Genomic DNA, 19025 nt, shown 5'->3' with positions numbered 1-19025 from the left:
TGGCAACAAATAAATATAATTTTTCATTGAGAAATACAAAGCTATCTGGTATTTCAACTACAATTAACTATTAACTCTCTTCAGTTTTCTTTCTTCAAGTTGCTGTTTTGTGTTTTAAACTGAACTGGTCAAATTTGAGTATGTGTTTATTCATAAGAGCAACAAAGTTATGGAGTTACAGATTTCCAAGTCTTTTGAAAATCTAAGATACTGGTAATTCCATAAATATTATTACAAAGATATCAAATGGAACCTCGGAATAGCCATACTCAATTGCTTCTCTGGAAAATCTCTGCACATTGCAAAATATGCCTTACTGACCATGAACAATGTTAGATACATGATAAAGTCTTTTACTATAAACAGTTCTAGTGTTAACCTTTATCAAATGGAAAACAAAACAAGGCAAAACAAAATTACTATGATTTTAATAAAGCAATATTAATTGACTCTAAAATGAACTCACCAGTGTGCTGCTGGTCAGCATTTTTGTCAACTTGACACAAACTTGAGTCACCTTGGAAGAAGGAACCTCAGATGAATTTCCTCCATCAGATCAGGGACTGTGTGAGGCATTTTCTAAGTTGCTTATTGATGTAGGAGGCCTCATATATGCCTGGGCAGGTGGGCCTGGACTGTGGACGAAAAGTAGTTGAGCAAGTCTTGGGGAGCAAGCCAGTGGGCAGTATTCTTCCATTATCATGGCTTCAGTTCCTGCCTCTAAGTTCCTGCCTTGACTTCTTTCAAAGATGATGTGAGACCTGGATGTATAGGGCAAATGAATCCTTTTTTCTCCAAACTGGGTTTGGTCATGGAGTTTTTCACAGCAACATCAAAGGAAAGTAGAATAGAAATTGGTATTGAGAGTCGGGTATTATGATGGATCTAACCATATTGTGCTGCATCTCAAGCTGTAAGCCAAAATTTGAAATAGGTAAGAGTCTTCCACATAGTACTGGTTTTGAAGGCATGAGGGGATCATGGAGACCAGCTGGTGTTTGGCAGCTTGAGAGGCCAAAAGTGGCCATTGATGAAGGTGCAGCCTCAGATGCAGTGCAAACCCTAGAATTGAATGGGTCATGGAAAGAAGCTGGTACTTGGCACTGTGAGAGGCCAGAAAAGGGCATTGGTGTGGGTGCATCCTCAGTTGCAGTGGAGACCCCAGCATATTAGAGATGTCAGAACAGTGGGATGACCCCCAAAGACAGCATCAGGGGTACAGTGGAGCTGGCCTGAGCATACTGAACAAGTTATGGGTATTGTGGATGGCAGAGCTGGAGAAGTGCCACTGCACAAACTCTTTGGTGCCCTGAAGATCCTGAGGTGGGTCCAGATGCTGGACACTGAGCATTTTATACTGCTGGATGTTTTATTTGGGTTTGAGCTGATTGTAACTGTACCCTGGTTCTTCTTCCTTGAATAAGACAGTATTTAGCTTGTTTTTATTTTACAGGTTCCTACAGTTAATTGACTGAATTTTTAAAGAGAATTTGAACTTTTAAACACTGGAGTTTTTAAAAACTGTGGGACTTTTAAGTTTTATTGTTTCTTAATATGATATTAACATAAGATCTTGAGGATAAACAAGATCAAGTGTGTGTCAAATTTATAAGGGTCAAGTAACATTAATAGCCAAATGTATGTATAGAAATGTATATATTTTTAAGAAAATGAATAAAGTAGAAGGTTTTCTTATGGCTTTTTCAAATATCCATTGTGGTATTGATCCTTTTGCTTTACACCCCATCCTCCACCCACTTAAGTCCTGCCCCGCACCGTCATCATTGAAATGACCTAATCAAGCCCTTTGGCCCATCTCTTTGCATTTTTGTTCCCCTAAACTATAGTTTCTCTGTCTATCTTGAAGAAGAATGTTCTAAGAACTAGAACTAGCACTGCAGTAGTTCAAAGAACTGCCAACCAACAGGTGGACCTCATAAACTCTTCCCTTGAAGTCGCATGGGTAAAAGCAATGGGGTTTCTACTTTATTCACAATCTTGTAGGATTGTTGAGTGTTCCTAATGCACTGTCTTTTAGTATAAAAGTAATGCTTCCCAGATGGCTTAGTCTCGAGGAATAATCAGCTTGGCTATCATACAAAACCAGAACCTTCAAAAACCTTAATTTTTATTTGTATATGGCGCTCTGCATGTGCATGTAGTTTAGAACATGGTCTTCCTCAACTGTTCTTCACCTTTTAATTTTCTTTTTGAGGTAGTTCTCTCACTGAGCCTAGAGGAGTAGGTAGCTAGCAAGCTCCAGGGATCTTCCTGTTTCCACCTCCCCAACACATGGATTATAGGCATATGCTGCAGTGACTGGCTTGGGTGCTGGGGACCCAAACATAGGTCTTCTCTTCATGCCTGTCAGCAAGCACTCTTTCCACTGAGCTGCCTACCCAGTCCAGTGTTAACTTTTAAAATTCTTTTCTCCCCCTCCTCCTGTTCCACCTCATTCTATTTCCCCTCTTCTTCCTACTTTCTTGCTATTTTATTCTTATAATATCTTTGCATGGTTATAACTGAAAGTTGGCTGTGCAAAGAAGATAATTAGGTCTAGGGTAGTTTAAACTGTAATCATCCTTGTTCTTTAAATCAAATGCAAATTTAAAACTTGACCCTAGGTTCTCCCCTATACCCCTCTGTCTTAGAAAGCCCAAATTTCTTTAGCAAGAGAGCTTACACACTGTTTCAGATGAGATTATTGCTTCTAGGGTGAAAAAATGGGGGCAACTTGTAATAGCATCAGCAACACAAAGCACAGAGACCTAGCCTTAGGACTGCTTATATGATGTCCTAAATAATGACATTTACCATCCTCTTGCTAAAGAGAAATCACAGTGTTTTCATTTTCTTTAGTCTTTGTGGTATAGTTTAGTCTAATAGCTTGACTTTTTTGAAAGGAAAGGATTGTACAAGTCTAATTCTTTTCTTCATATCACAGAATGAAATTCAGCAACAGCAGAGCCCTCAATGCCATGTCAGAGCCTTATATTGTCTTCTGCAAGATGAGGTAGTAATTATCTACCTCAGTGTACATTCAACAAGACTGAGAAAATGAAGAATTTTGAGTCAACCACATTCTAATCAGTTTGGTTGTTACATGTATATATAATCATATATATAGATATGTATACAAATACACAGATGATAAATACACATATATAAAAGGTTTATCCACATCTCCATGTGTGCATGGAGAGAAATGGAGGGCCAAAGTAATAATAATAGTGAACTGAGATCAGTGTGTATGGGATTACACATGTGGCCTGATGTATAGACTCACATAATTAACTGTAGACTAGGACTCAAACTAACTATGATGGCATCAACACGGCAAGAAAATATTCTTAGAAAAAATATTCTCTTTAACTTTACAAAGACAGAGGGTAAAGTAACAAGTCCAATCTAATCCTGTTGCCAATGTTTCTGTTGTTGCTCAAATGTGAGCCTTGCATAAAAGGTAGCATTCCACTCATCTGAATATATTACATGAACGTGTGCCTGTCTGATCTCTGTGCAATGCAAATGTGCCTCATGAATTAGTGTCATCTCTTGTTCCTTGCTAGATACTGTCAAATTCCTGTCATTCTTATTTTTTGTACTTATCTATTTGATAAGAAGAGGAAAAACTCAATAGAAGGTATAATTTTGGAAATTAAAACAGCCCTTCAGAGTCACTTTGGGGTGTGTGTGCGGTGATGTACAAGGGACATAAGATATATGATAATAAAGAATACTTCATATTATGAAAATATGTACTTAGAAAGCTTTAGGGCATTTGAGCAAGAGATTTGTGAAGCAATTTTTGTATCTCAGAAAACAAACCTACGGAAATCAAAGTAAGGATATCAGAAAACCTTTCATTAATTTTTCCTTTTGGATCGTAAACTGAGTCTATGCTTCATAAACAGAAGCATAGCCTATTGAGGCCTTTATGTGTGGTCATTTTCATTATTATGGTAGGTAGAGTTAGGGGAATTAACCCAAGACTGACCTGGCCCATTGAGAAGGATCAAACCACACTCAGGATACAGAGGAAATTGTTCTTTATTATGGGCAGACCTCAAACTGGGCTAACTTGTGCCAGAGAAACTGAGAAAGACATACAGGTTTTTAGAGGATTTTTCACGTCATCCCTTGGCAGTAATCATATTGGTGGATTTGAGATTTCCAGCACAGAAGTATATGGGCCCCTGAGGTTATTATAGGAAATTTAAACAGTCAGCATTTTACAAAGAAGCAGATATTTCAGGCAAGTGTGGGATTGTGACACTTTCTAGTAATATGCTGATGCCAGTACAATCTGGTTATTTTCTTTTTATTTTATTTTTATTATTTTATGTGTATGAGTGTATTGCCTGCATGTATGTGAGTGCACCCATGTCGTGCAATGCCACGGAGGTCAGAAGAGGGCTTCAGATTCCCCTGGAACTGGAGTTAAGGACAGTTCATAGCTGCCATATGGGTGCTGGGAATCAAACCCGGGCCCTCTGCAAGAGCAGTCAGTGCTCTTAACCACTGAGCCATCTCTACAGCCCCCCAATCTGGCTATTTTAACAAGTAAGACCACACATGGTAGCAGGTGCTTCCTGAAAGACCTCTGCAAGAGGCAGCAATTCCCCAGGTTCCCACAGTCTTTGGAGTTGTCTTCTTTGTCTTATCTCAGCCTGAGGCTGAGCTCAGAGTAGCCTTGAAGATATGAGCACAAGTAGAAGCTTCCAGAATCCTGTTACTTCTACGTATATCAACAAGTATACTTATTATTAGAAAAGGGTTCTTATCAAATATATTGGTTAGTACTTACTCATCTACCACACAGAACAGAGTTAGACTGAGGTCATAGTTCATTAGTTCCATGTGAAGTTAATATTCCCCCATTAGTAGAACACATTAGAATTATCCCTAATTCTGTTTCAGCTGTCAACTTGACACAAAACAAGAGTCACTTGGGAAGAGGGAACCTCAACTGAAGAATTCTCTCCATCAGCTTGGCCTGTGGCCATGCCTGTGCGGCATTTTCTTAACTGTTAATTGATGGATGAGGGCCCAGCCAACTGTCAGGATGCTGTCCCTAAACAGGTGGACCTGGGTTGCATAAGAAAGGTAGCTGAGAAAGCCAGAGGGAGCAAATCAATAGGCAGCATTCCTCCATGGTCCCTTCTTCAGGCTCCTGCTTTGAGTTTCTGCCTTGGCTCCCCACCATGATGGATTGCCACCTATAAGATGAAATAAGCCCATTTCTCCCCAAGTTGCTTTTGGCCATGGTGCTTATTACAGCAACAGAAGACAGACTAGGGCAGGGTCCAAAGTCCTCCTACTGGAGGAGCTCATGACATACATTGTGGGACTCAAGGCCTCCATTGCCATGTACACCAGGAACAACAGTGTATAAAGACTTTTGTTTGGTGGCAGACCACAGCGACAGGCCAAACCACAGCAGGCACATGCTTGAAGGATTCGCTAAGATTGGAAAAGAAACAAGTTCCGTAGTTTTTCTATGAGTGAGAAACACCTCACCATTCCACTGCAGAGCTCCTTCAAAGGGCAGGGTGATGTCCCCGGTGACAAGAGAATTCTAACTGTAGAGAGAAGGGATGGAGTCAAAAAGCAACTGCTGTGGCCCTGGGATCTGGACTCAGAATTCCACATGATAAAATTTGGCCCAGAAACAGCTGGCCTGACCCTCTGTCCTCATACAATTGTAATACTAGGTTAATTATAAATATATGTCAATGATGCCAAGCACCTAATAAAGATGGAGAGATTTGAGCATGGGGGGGGGAGGACTATGCATATGTTTGTGCATAGCTATGAAGGCCAGAGGTCACCAGCCATTATTCCTTAGGATTCTGTCAACAAGCCCCAGGGATCTGCTTGTGTCCAATTCTCAAGAGCTGAAGAACTATTGGCAGCTGATTTGTGCTGGGAGAGGAAGAACTGATCTTCTTTAAGGGTGTGACTCTAGATAGGCTGACTGCACCCCAGTGGATGAACGTGCACTGAGGGAAGTCAGGTGACACTAACTTGACTCAGTTAGGCCTTAACATAAATGACAAAATTCACGAAATTCATTGGTGGCAGAGAGGGTTATGGGAGGGTATCAATAGGGAAGGGGGTATAAAGAGGACTAAGATGTGTATGAAATACACAAAAATTCAATAAAAATATATTTAAAAATAAATTAAAAATAAGCCACCCCCCCCCAAAGAATATATCACCATACCTGATTTTATTTTTAAAAACATGAATTTTAAGAATCAAACGCAGGTCTTCATGAAGTGGCCAGCAAGCACTTTACAGACTAAGTTATCTCCCCAGTTCCCCCCACCCCCCACCATTCATGTATCCTTTTTATTTGTTTGTTTTTTGAGACAGGGTCTCCCTGTAGTCCCAACTGGCCTGGAACTCTCTATGTAGACCAGGCTGGCCTTGATCTCACAGAGATCCATTTGTCTCTGCCTCCTGAGTGCTGGGATTGAAGGTGTGCACCACCCTGCCTGGTTTCACTTATGCCACCATGCCTGGCTTTACTTATGCATTCTTGAAGAATCCATAAAGTTTGGATGGCCCTGAATGTATACAGCATTCCCAGACCTTATAAATTAGACAAAGTTTCTCTAGCAGATGAGCCACAGGGGATTGACTTCAGATCTACTTTACCTGATTTCATAAAATGTAATAATATGACTTTTTCATAACTGAGAGTGTGACATAAAACATATGACAGCTACGGCATTTATTTTACACCTAAACAGGTCTTCTGGAGTCACAGAGTGACTCAAATGTTGACTTTTGCTGAAGGATTTATAATGTGGTGGGAGGTAAATCATAGCTGGTGATATAGGGTTATTAGGTCACCTATAAAGCAGAAGACAATCCAAAGAACTCTGGATTTGATATGGAGATGGGTGGAGAAAAACAGCATGAGATGGAGTTTGAAAGATGACTAAATGTAGGGCAAATTCACTCATGAAAATAAGAAATACAAACCCAGTGGAAGCTGGATGAGAAGGTAATGAGATTCAGGCTGCTTCAGTGATGCTGAAGCCGGTGACGAAGATGACGAATTCAAGTTGGGTCAGACAGTTCGATGTGTTTAGCCAGCAAGTGTGCATGTCTGTGTTTGAGAGGAAAAATCAGAACTGGAGCTGTGGGTCTGTGAGATCTCAACTTACAAGTAATCCTGAGAATCGTAAGTGCTTGACGAGGTCGAGCAACAGGGGTCACTGAGAGGAGAAAAGTTGTGCATCTGTTGTATAACTATTTCCTTGGAAATGAAACATCTTGTTAGAGCTCAAAGAGTAAACCAAACAAGGCTCAGGAAGCTCCTGGAACTTAGCAAGACTCAAAGTGCCTCTCCTGAAGTTATGTAAGCAGTAGCCATTGCTGAGGAGAAAACACTGTCTGATGACTAAGCTGCCTGAGAGCCATGCATGCCACCCCAGGGATTCAGCTTTCCTGAGTGGTCACTTGGGGCAGCGAGGGCTTTCCAGTGATACAGCTAGTATCTGAGAGATCCATGCTCCTGTAAATAACCCCAATAAGTCACTGCTTCACTAAGCTAGACTTTGGTAGAACTGTCACTTTGATCTGTCATTGCTGCTGGATCTAGGCTGAGTAGACATTTGTTTCTATCTCCCTAGAAGTCACTCAACACCGCGGATCACTTACATTTAAGAATTTGAACCACTGTCTAATAGATGAGCCTACTTTCTAATCTGCAGTGATAGAAGCGTCTTGGTTATCAACACTCTGGGAGTCTCTAAATTAAATTTTTCTACCGCCTTGTCCATTTCTGTGCATATTATCACATTGTAGTTTGGGTCTTTATTCACCTTGCCAAACTTTTCATTTTCAACATTTCATTAGAATTTCTTATTCACTGAATCATTCTAATTCATAATCCCTTGGACCTATGGCTTTCTACCTTTTAATGTCATTATGTAAGAAACGATCTAAGTCCATATTAGATGATGGTTTGAAAGCCTCATTGATCTTGTCCTTCCATCTCACATTGTGATGATCTCATTAAAACAACCTAAGTATCCCCTACAGTTCTTTGAAGAAGATATTTTTATTAATTATTTGAGGATTTCATAGATTGTATTTTGAACATACTCACCATCACCTCCTCCCAGGTCCACCCCTCCCATACCCATCTTACCTTGTATCTTCATTTTTTTGTTAATCCCATGAAGTCCAGTTTGAGCTGCCCACATACTCTTAGGTGTGGCTCTCTACCGGAGCATGTGACCTACCAGGGCTCACACCCGTAGAGAAAACTGCTTCTATCCCTCCCAGCAGCTATTTTTTGCCAGATGCTCCTCAGTCAGGCATGTTTTCATGCTCAGCTCACCCTTCCATCCTAGGAGCAGGGAATAAGAGACTGTGGAATTCTCTTCATTTCCGTTGAAGTAAAAGCTAATCCACAGGCAGAATTGAGCCCGTCCCTGAGCTACAATAAAATCTGGAAGTCAACCTCCTTTTCCTGGTTTTCCAAGCCATCTCTAAACCATGTTGGAACCAGCTTGGTCTTCCCAGAAAGTGTCATCAAGTAAGCACAGGTCTGTTCACACCTTGGTGAGTGTCTGGTTTTGCAGTGTTAACAGATGAAAAAGTTTGGGGTAGGTGTCTACTTGCTTATGCAAAATGCACAAGCTACTTATCTGGCTAACATAAAATCAAAACCTGGTAAGGAGAGAAAATGAAAACAATCTCCCTGTCAACCGCTGCTTTTATTGTGGTGTTTATTGTCATTCATGATGATATCTGGGTTTTTTGACACATGGTTCCATTATTCAGTCAAACTGATCTTGACATCATGATCCTTCTGCCCCAGCCTCCCAAATACTAGGATAACAGCCCTGCAGCACCACACATAGCTCAGTGTAACACTTTTAATGGAAGCCTTCTGGATATCACCAACCCTGCATCTCTGGATAGTGGTTAGAGAAAAGAAATGATGTGAGCACATTTGCTTACCAACCTGGCATGATCCTGTACTGATTCCAGGCAGGAGGGAGCAGCCATCACTATAAGCTTTTCTATATTTTATTTGCATTGGTGGGAAAGGCAGTTTGCTCAAAATGTGAGCTGTACATGTGAGGTGGATGCAGGAGAGTAACATTCGTCTGTTCATTAGGGTGGTCAGTGGTGCTGTGCTGGAGATCATTTCTCCAGAGTCTGCTCATTTGAGGAAGATGCAGACCAATCAGCTTTAGCCTAAAGGTATGTGTCTTCAGGCTCTGGGAGTTGGCAAGCAAACTTTCTTACCTCCACTTTTTCTTTCTGCTCCAAAGAATTCAGCACAGTCAGGAGGCAAAGGAATGTGCAGCAGTAACATAGTTAGGGAAGTGTATGTGCTCTTCCTTGAAAGAAAGCAATTCAGAACCAAAGACGTTCTCAATAGTGGTCATGCCTCTGAGCTGCCAAGATAGACTGGGGGCTGCTCAAATGCGACTCTTCAAGTCTGCCTGACCTTTTTATCATCTGAAAGGTAGAACCAGCCACTCTTCTAGAAAATTCTTTCTTACACATGAAAGGTCTGAACGCTGCTGTGAAATGTGTGAAGTGGCCGATGCTGGCTGGTAAGGCATCCCACTGGATCTGAGTGCTATCAGATGCATCACTTAGCAACACTCAGATGCGAGCCCTGGAAGGGAGAGCTGTTCTCAACAGCAGTATGAAGAAGCCAAGGGCAGCCAGATGATCTTGATTTCTCCTCAGCACGGACAATCCACACAGGGCTTCCAGATTAAGTGTCACTATATAATAGGGACAAGGGCTTTTGTGTTAACCTAACTAGCTGTTTCCCTGGCCCTGATGCACCCAGTAGCAATTGGGAGCCTGTGAGAATTGAGAAGTGTTGTTTACACCTCTGTGGCCTCTTTTCAGTATCAGGGAATCTGCCTGGGTCTATTATGGGAGAGCAAAGGATGATGTGGCAGGAACCCTCCAAGAACAAAGAAAAAGAAATACAGCATAGTGTGTACCTGAGTGTGTGTTCACAGTTCTCCCTGTCATGACCTTGTAGCACAGAGCTTCCAATCAGGTGTGTGTGTTACCATATATGGGAGACAAAGAAACTAAACTGTACATGGTGTATTAAAAGGCTGGATCTACCTTTGTTCAGGGTCCTGTGTCAGAGAAATCTCTCTCTCTCTCTCTCTCTCTCTCTCTCTCTCTCTCTCACACACACACACACACATGTTTAGGGTGCTGTGTCAGAGAAAGATCTCTCTCTCTCTCTCTCTCTCTCTCTCACACACACACACACACACACACACATACACACAGTGCAGGTATAATAATGTATAATAATGAACTGTTTTCTGCTTAGCTTTGGGATCTCTATTTCTTGTTCAGATTGCCTACAACAATGACACCTCAGTGCTATCCACCCTCACATTCAAAGTACCATAACCATGTGGACATTAAGTCATTACCAACAGAAACCCCTAAAAATATAATAAGCTTAAGACAGAGAGAGATGGAGTGAAAATGCCAAGTGCTAAATATCACACACGATCAAGGCATACCAGAAAGCCACTTCCTACTGCAGACGAATCTCCCTCAAAGTGGAGTAATGTCAGTGACAACGGAGGGGTCATCCTCAAAATCTCATTCTGCATCTTATTTTTCATTATGACATCTACCAACCTAAAGCCAGACAAAACTCTCTAGGCTTAAGGTATGCGCAGGAAGAGGGAAAAAGGGAGGGGATTGGTTTGGAAGATTAAGCAAGACCAAGTTATAAATTGTCCCAAATGTCAGTTTTAATAAAAGTTAGTGATTAATTGGATGGGATGAGCAGCTTGAGGCCTGCAAATGAGACCAGATGGTTCCGATAGCCCTTGTGAGGCTGACAAATGGACTTATAAACAATTTTCTTGGAGCGTTTGGGAGTGGCTGGCAAATCAGGGGAGTGGCTATGACATTGGTTAAGTCAAGAGATGCAGAAGGTCTGACCCATGGCAGTGACAGTGGACGTAGACATGCAGACGTATGAGACTGCATGGCTGAACTGAGCTTGACTGTGGTGGGTTAAAGGGAAGTGGTGGTCTGCTAAGAGTACACTTTGAAGTTTTGGTAGTCACAAGGAGGTTAGATCAGACATAGGAAGAGATAATGAATGGCTTTCAAAGGGGCTAAAAACATCCCATGATAATGTACCTGTGTTCTGCAACATTTAACTCTTCATAATCTCAAATTCAGTCATTTGGCCTTATAGAATCTTTAACAAATGGGTAGCTTTCCCTCCCTCCCTCCCTCCCTCCCTCCCTTCCTTTTGTCTTTTCCTTCTGGCAAATTCAGTTCACGTTGGGCTAGCCATGAGCAGAGTTGATTCACTCTGAAGTGTGGACCCCATTCTTGCACGGAGGAACAGAGTAGTTTCCACAGCTTACTTGGTATTAGTTGAATAACATAAATATAAACCAAATACATTTCCAAGTTAGAAGAAAGTGAGATTATAACTGGAATTCTCCTAATGGTTTTCGAGCATTTGCCTTTTGGTTGCTATAAGGTTATATCAAGACGGAACTGGATTGATGCCTAGCCAGGCAGAGTGAAGCCCAGTCTGTGAGTCTGCAATCATGTACCCCTAGTTATCAGTGATGGCAACAATGCCACTGTCATGTCTTCTCTCTGTCTATAATGTCTTTGTTACTATTTTCAGGCTACAATGAAGCCTGGCTTGGAACCTCACGGTGGGAGAATTTCTGAGGGCTTTTCACATGCCCTGGATGGAAAAAATGCTTTTATCTCCTAAGTCTTCCTGAATTCAGGTTCTCAGAGTAAGACATTCTGAGTTAAAAGACTACAACAAAGTAGTATAAAACATCTGGAGTTGCCATTGCAAAGGGCAAAGGGGCCAGTGTTTGACCACTGGCCAAGGCAAAGAAAACGAAAAAAATAATGACTGTGAACATGTATGTCTATGTGCCTAAGTATTCATCAGATTCCATGAGCGCAATAGGGTGCCTTTGTTCCTTTTCTCCTGCTTCTCCTGAAGTTATATATTCCTGGATTTCACACTGTTGACCTTCATGACCAGGAAACCTCCGTTCACTCACCCATTCAATGAGATTCTGTTTCTTTCAAGTATCTCTTTGAAGGCTGTTAAAGCTGTTCTCTGCCTATCTTTTTAATTCTCCTCTTAAATAGCCTCCAAACCTGGAGGTCCCTGACCTGGCACTTCCTGCTGACTCTAATATGGCGGCTATCAATGAGAGAGCTTCCAATAACAATTTCTAGCTTAATGATTCCTCAATTAATCACAGTCTGTCTCATGATTTCTGTAGGAACTCATCCAGAAAGTTGACTAAAAACCCAGTGCATTGAGAATCTCAGGACTGGGTTGTTTCAGATGGCTCTGCACTGTACTTAGGGCTATGATCCTGGATAGCTCTGCTCAGTAGGGAATGGGGATGGTTTGCTTTCTGGAAATGTTCTGAACACTGTAACTGGATCATGGCTGATCATCCCTTAAAGGCTCCACATCCTAATGGCATTATAGTTATGGTTAAATTTCAGCATACATTTTAGAGGAGATATTTCCCCAATCTTGAATATGCCTGCCTGGCTGTCCTCCTGCAACGCTAAGGGGCAGGGTTAAGACAAATACGGTCTTCCACTTCCCAGGCTCCAGAATCAGCATCAGAGAAGCTTCCACTGTTTATAAAAGAAAAAGAATCTGTAGCCTGTGGACTCATGATTTAGATTCTGGGAATGGAAGACTAGGCAAGTGAGGGCAACCTTCTTGCTGACAAGGAATCACTGGAAGTCAAGCCTGCTTGGATATATCACACTGATGAGGATGCTGTAAAGAATCACCAAGAAAAAGACACCTAGAGAAAGAAGAAATCTAGAGGAGCAACACTGTCATTCAAGGTTTTCCTTCAAGGTCCCATGCAGAATTCAGAAGACAGCCAGACATGATGTCACAGCCCTGTAATCCCAGAACTCAGGTAGCAGACCCTTGAAAATGACTGTAAGTCCTGTGTACAGCCCAGGCCACATATCAAGTTCCAGGCTAGCCAGGACTACGTCTCAAGACCATGTCTCAAAAAACTGAAAGAAAAACAAATTCTGAAGAGAGATACAGAGACTGAGTAGCTTGGGTGTACATCACACACTTTAGTGTGCTGGTGGTGGTAAAGCGCTCTGACCAAAAGCAACTTGGGGAGGAAAGGGGTTGTTTCAGTCCATACTTCCAGGTCATATTCCATTGCTAAGGGAAGTCAGAACAGGAAATCAAGGAAGGAACCTGGAGCAGAAGCCAAGGAGAAATGCTGCCCACTGCCTTGCCCCCTAGCTGGCTCTCAGCCAGCTCTCTTCTACAACCCAGGCCCACCTGCTTGGGGATGGTGCTCCCATAGTGTGATGGCTTCTCCCACATTGATCATCAATCAAGATGATCAGTTTCTCATAGACATGACTACAGGTCAATCTGATCAAGGAAATGAGGTTCCCTCTTCCAAGGTCACTCTAGGTCATGCCATACTGACAATAAGAAGTACAAAGCACAGGGATAAAATGTGACTAAAAAGTCTGTCAAGTGTAAAACTTCATACCGTGGACTAGATTAAGAATAGGAAGTTAGGGATGTAGCTTACTCAGTAGAATTCTTGCATGAGGCCCAAGGTTACATCCCCAGCAAAGCATAAATCAGGCATGGTGGTATACACCTAAAATCCTAACATTTGAGAGGTAGAGGTAGAGTGGTCAGAAGTTCAAGGTCAAACTCAGCTACATAGTAAGTTCAAGTTTTGGTAGCCTGGGCTACCAGAGACCCTGTTCCAAACCAAACTAACGAACAACAATAACTATAGGCAAACCTCTGTAAAGGACCGTAGGGCAATTTTTTTAACCTTTACAAAGCCATGCACTCTGCAGACACTACTCATGTTAGTTCCTGTAGTGGAAAATTAGTCATAGGTAACTCATAAAAGAGACCAGCTAGGAGGCTGGGGAGATGGCTCAGTGATTAAGCACACTGGTTGCTCTTTCAGAGGACCTGAGTTTGGTTCCCCTTATGCACGTGGTAGCTCACAATGGTCTGTTACTCCAGCACAAAGAGATGTAATGCCCTCTTCAGGCTGCCATGATCATTGCACTCAGGTAATGTACATGCATTTATACAGGCAAAACACTCATACACATGAAATAAAATAAAGAAATCTTTTTTTAAAATGGAGCAACTGAATCCCAATGAAATTGTTACAAAACCAGAGAGCAGGACTGTCTGTCACCCTTCTTAATTCTAATCAGGAAGGTCTGCATCTTAGAAATGGTAACTTGGAAATGGAAGAGTTTTACATAAACATCATCATTGCTGCAATTCACATCAATGTCTAAAACAAGACTGAAGTCATCATAGTAATTCAGGCACCTGTCAGAATAAATTCAGATGATCTCCAAAGAAGACAGGATGCAAGCCCTCAATGCATGTGTACCATTCTTTCACTCTCTGAGGTTATGGCATATTCATACACAGTGTTAAGATACAGCATAGAGAGGAACTGAAGCCCCTTCAGCAGTGGTAACATCTTGAGTAACCGCAGCACAATGTCATAACCGGGAAACTGACATTGAGAACAGGGCATTCCTGTGCTATCTCAGTGTGCACGTATGTGTCAACCTGCTTATGTGTGTTCACTGCATTTTTCAAATATATTTTATTATTTTTATTTTATGTGTATGAGTGTATTGCCTGCATGTATGTAAGTGCACCCCATGTCGTACAATGCCATGGAGGGCAGAAGAGGGTATCAGATTCCCCTGGAACTGGAGTTAAGGACAGTTCACAGCCGCCATGCGGGTGCTGAGAGTTGAACCCGGGTCCTCTGTAAGTGTAGTCAGTGCTCTTAACTGCTGAGTCATCTCTCCATCCCCATGTTCACTGCATTTTTATTGTATGTGTAGATACATGTGATCACCACCACGTTCAAGATACAGGGAAGTTCCGTATTCAGGACCCGTTGTATCAGATTTCATAGATGGGAACAAGAATTACTGGGAAGAAGCTGTGGCTCAAATGTTGATTGACAGATTAGAACCTCTGATGTGGAGAGGTTGGAATGCTGCAGGTCCAGAGTCAAATTAACTTGAGGCATCTTTAGGACTTTAATAGACATATATTGTCCTCTGTACATGGCCTGACATCTTCGTGATCATTAGATAAATCCTTTGACTTTATTGAGTAGACCCCTGGTTTCCACAAAGCAAAGGACTGAAAATGCTATCAGATAGCATCTAAGACCTATATCAGAGTTTCTCCCACTTTTCTGTAAACCCACTTGATGTCTCCACCAATGTATTTGAAAAGTGCCTTAGTTTATGACTTTCTTTGCTCTGTTACTATAAAAAGTTCATCAAAATGTTACTACATTGGGTTATGGAATTTAGGGTGACTTAAATCTTTGTTCCCTGGCCATGGTCACTGATAGCTTCAGGCTGGACTGCTTTTTAGCTCCTTGTAGGCAAGGGTTGTGTTTTTTGAATTGACATAGGCACAACTCCTTTACTTTCTTAACTCCTGTCAATCATGGATATAGTCTCCATGTGTAAAGTGTCATTTTCCAAGCACAATGGTACAGGAAGTAACTGCATTACTTTGCTGGGGCTTTCATACCAGAATAGATGTGCATATCCCTAACTTTCTCTATATAATTTAACCTCCTTTTAGGATGCTGAAGTCAGACTGGAAGGGGTCACTGGATCTTTTTACCCCCTCCAAGTGCAGCCACATGGACTAAATCTTTCTCTTTTTTGATTTTTAAAAATTAATTCAGCTATGTGTCGTGGCACACACCTTTAATTCCAGTACTTGGGAGGCAGAGACAGGAGGATCTCTGTGAGATCAAGGCTAGCCTGATCTACATAGCAAGTTCTAGGCCAGCTCTGACAGGAGGTAGACTGGGTCTCAAAAGAAAAAATAATTTAGCTGTTTTAATCGGCTTCCTGAGGATGGGTGGATAAATCTGACTTCTTAAGGTACAGACTGTGACCCCAAGTTCAGTAACAATATAGTGGTCCTGAAGAGACAAAAGACACACTTTGAGGTATCTATCTCCCATAGCAAGCTGGCCCCAAATGGGGAGGAAGGATGGATCATCCCATGAGCTGTTGGAGTTATTTTACTCCAGGGACATTTACCTATCTCTCCATTTCAACATCAGCTGTGTTTTACTTCTACTCAGTGAAGCATAAAAGTGAGTATTTGGGACTTGTTTGGATTCTCAAGAAAGTCTGACCCTTGGAAAGATTCTCGCTGATCAGTGCACCCCAGGATTCACCTTCCTGTTTATTCTGGGGCTCTTTTAAGTCATCTGGTGGTTGGCTTTGTCTATTAGAGCTCTCTTTTTTGAACTATTTGGGCCACTTTTTTGTCATCTGTAGGACAGGTTTTGCCAGTTTGGAAGCTCTTCCAAGCAAATTTGTAATTCTGTTGGACAATTGGGGTGTGTGCTATGTGACAAGAAAGTTTAGGGTTTTATTGAGCCATTGGGTACTATAGAGCTATGAAACATTAAAGTGTGTCTTTTGTCTCTTCAGGACCACCATATTGTTACTGAACTTGGGGTCACAGTCTGTACCTCACAAAATCACGCTTATCCATCCATCCTCAGGAATCTGATTAAAACAGTCAAATTATTTTTTTCTTTTGAAACACAGTCTACCTCTTGTCAGAGCTGGCTTAGAAATTGCTAGGTAGTTCAGGCTGGCCTTGATCTCAGAGAAAGGTAGTAGAAAAGAAAGGATGTTGATCTATCAACTGTAATTTTTACTATTTTTACTGAACTTTTATAAATTTCATACACTATATTTTGATGATATTTAGACTCCCTCCCATCTCTGTATCTTTATTATACCACCCCCACTAGATTTCATGTATTCTGTCATATATAGTAATGTCTACCAAGTCCAATTTGTGTCCTCAAATTTCCTTCAGTATGGGTTCATCCACTGGAGCCTTGTTAACCTATCTAGCACCACACCCTTAAAGAAAACCAGCTCTTCCTATCCCAGCAGTTATTGGTTGCCAATAGCTCCTCGGCTAAGATTGGGGCTTCTTACCTCCTTCCCTGGTATTTTGTCTAGCTTGAGCTTGCCAGGGGTCTTGCACATGCTGTTACCATTGTTATGAGTTCATCTAAATAACTTCCCAGGTATCTGAAAAACTTAAGGAAAACTATTTATTCCTGGTTGTCCACCACCTCTGACTCTTACAATCTTTCTGCACTTTTTCCATTTGTACTCTTCTATGTTAATCACCATCTGTTGTATGAGGAAGCTTCACTGGTGAGAGCTGAGAGATCCGTTAATATTCTCTGTGCCCCCTGTTCTGCCATGTTCCCTGAGCTGTAGGTGTAGAGGTTGCATTGTATGTGTGTCACCCAGGGATGGGTGCCTCACAGGCTCATATCAGTTGTGGAAATTTGTAATAGTCTCCATCTGCTGCAAAAAGAAGCTTTGGTGAGTGGTGAGATGTATACTTGTCAGGCTAGTTGGGAGCTCCCTGGCAACAGGAATTGGCCCTCCTCACTAAAATTTATGAAATGGTGAAAATACTACCTCATTGCTCCCTAGGGAGTTGTTGGGGACCCCTGTTGTGTAAAGTAGCAGTCTCTCCATGTCCAGATAGCCCATGTGTTTTTGAATTGACATAGGCACAACTCCTTTACTTTCTTAACTCCTGTCAATCATGGATATAGTCTCCATCTGTAAAGTGTCATTTTCATATGCAGAGACTCCTTTTATCAGCAGGATGCCTTTCCAGCATCTTCCTGACTCATCTTTTGAAGTAGCCATCACAGAAACATGGCCTCCGGCTCTGAAACTGCCAGGTTTTCCTGTGTGATTTTCAGGCAGTCTGACAGCCTGGCAGGAGCCCACCTCTACATGTAAATAGGGTATCCCACAAAGTACCTATCAGCTAAGGCTTTTACCACTACCCCCACAGTATAAAGTATCCTGGTTTTCCCTCAATAATCGGAGCTGGATCACCAAGACCTGGAGCCGAGCTGAGTTACAGAATAAAGGAGCTGTACCACTGACTGAGCTGAGTTCTGTGTCTTATTGCCTACGACCCAGTCTCTCCGGAGAGGGCTGTCTCTTCGTAAGCCACGACTCACGGAAACCCAGCTTTCGCCATCTCCGCGCCTTCCCACACGATCCGGCAGCTGACGGATCTCGTATCTCGAGGAAGTGCACGGTGGATTGGGACGGAACCCGACCGGGCCAGCCCTGGCAGCAGAGACCCGCCAACAACGCGGAGAGCCAGGGACCCAAACGGCAGACGTGGTGCGCAACCTGTGCCACGTCCCCCCTGGGGGCACGAGGGAGACCGGTGCCACGCCCAGCAGCTGGCGCTCCGCAAAACCCCACACGCCCATATCTGGCGCCCAATGTGGGGCCTCTGAACCTCGCGCCAGCTAGCAGCTGGCACCCCCTGAAACGCAGGATTCATGAGTATCTCTCCCCACCAGGAGGGCAACACAAATCTCTTCTAATTTCCTCCTTTTGTTTCCGGTCTAAAGTCTTCGCGTGAGGACGGTAAAGACAGAGGAGCAACTGAGGTTTTCTGGTCAGGGCCACTCCCTGACGTTAGCCGAAGGCCCCTCTGCCCCCTAACAACCTCCGACCGCCTGTACAGGTGTAGACAAAGGACCTTCTATCTAAACATCTTTCTAATATAAAAACCTGGTGATGCAGCAGCCACTTAAGAGTCATTAGGACAGCCGCCAGTTTCTTAAATCCGCGGGAAGGCCTGTGCTGGGAGTCAAGCAAATCCCCTGAGATCTTGATTTCAGGCACGTTTTCTTGGAAACCATCACTTCACTACTTTCCTATCTCAATACTGCTAGAAAAGTCCCAAAAGTTCTAAGAAATCTTCACATAAGCCTTGGAGTCAGCTTCTAAGGCAAACTTACCTAATCGCTTTTGTTATCCTGCCCCCCAGGGCATTCAAGCCACAGCTAAAACCAGTTAGGTGAGAATTTAAATTAACTAGCCCCTGC

General features: G+C 42.4%; 1 pseudogene; it reads right to left on the bottom strand.

Moving 5' to 3' along the window:
- Positions 1 to 18160, bottom strand: part of LOC103746107 — a 48959-nt pseudogene extending 30799 nt beyond the window's left edge.
- Positions 18161 to 19025: the final 865 nt, after the last annotated feature.

Source organism: Nannospalax galili, unplaced genomic scaffold (assembly GCF_000622305.1).
Source record: "Nannospalax galili isolate Female #2095 unplaced genomic scaffold, S.galili_v1.0 scaffold603, whole genome shotgun sequence".
Taxonomy (NCBI): domain Eukaryota; kingdom Metazoa; phylum Chordata; class Mammalia; order Rodentia; family Spalacidae; genus Nannospalax; species Nannospalax galili.
This window is presented reverse-complemented; position numbering and strand designations above follow the sequence as displayed.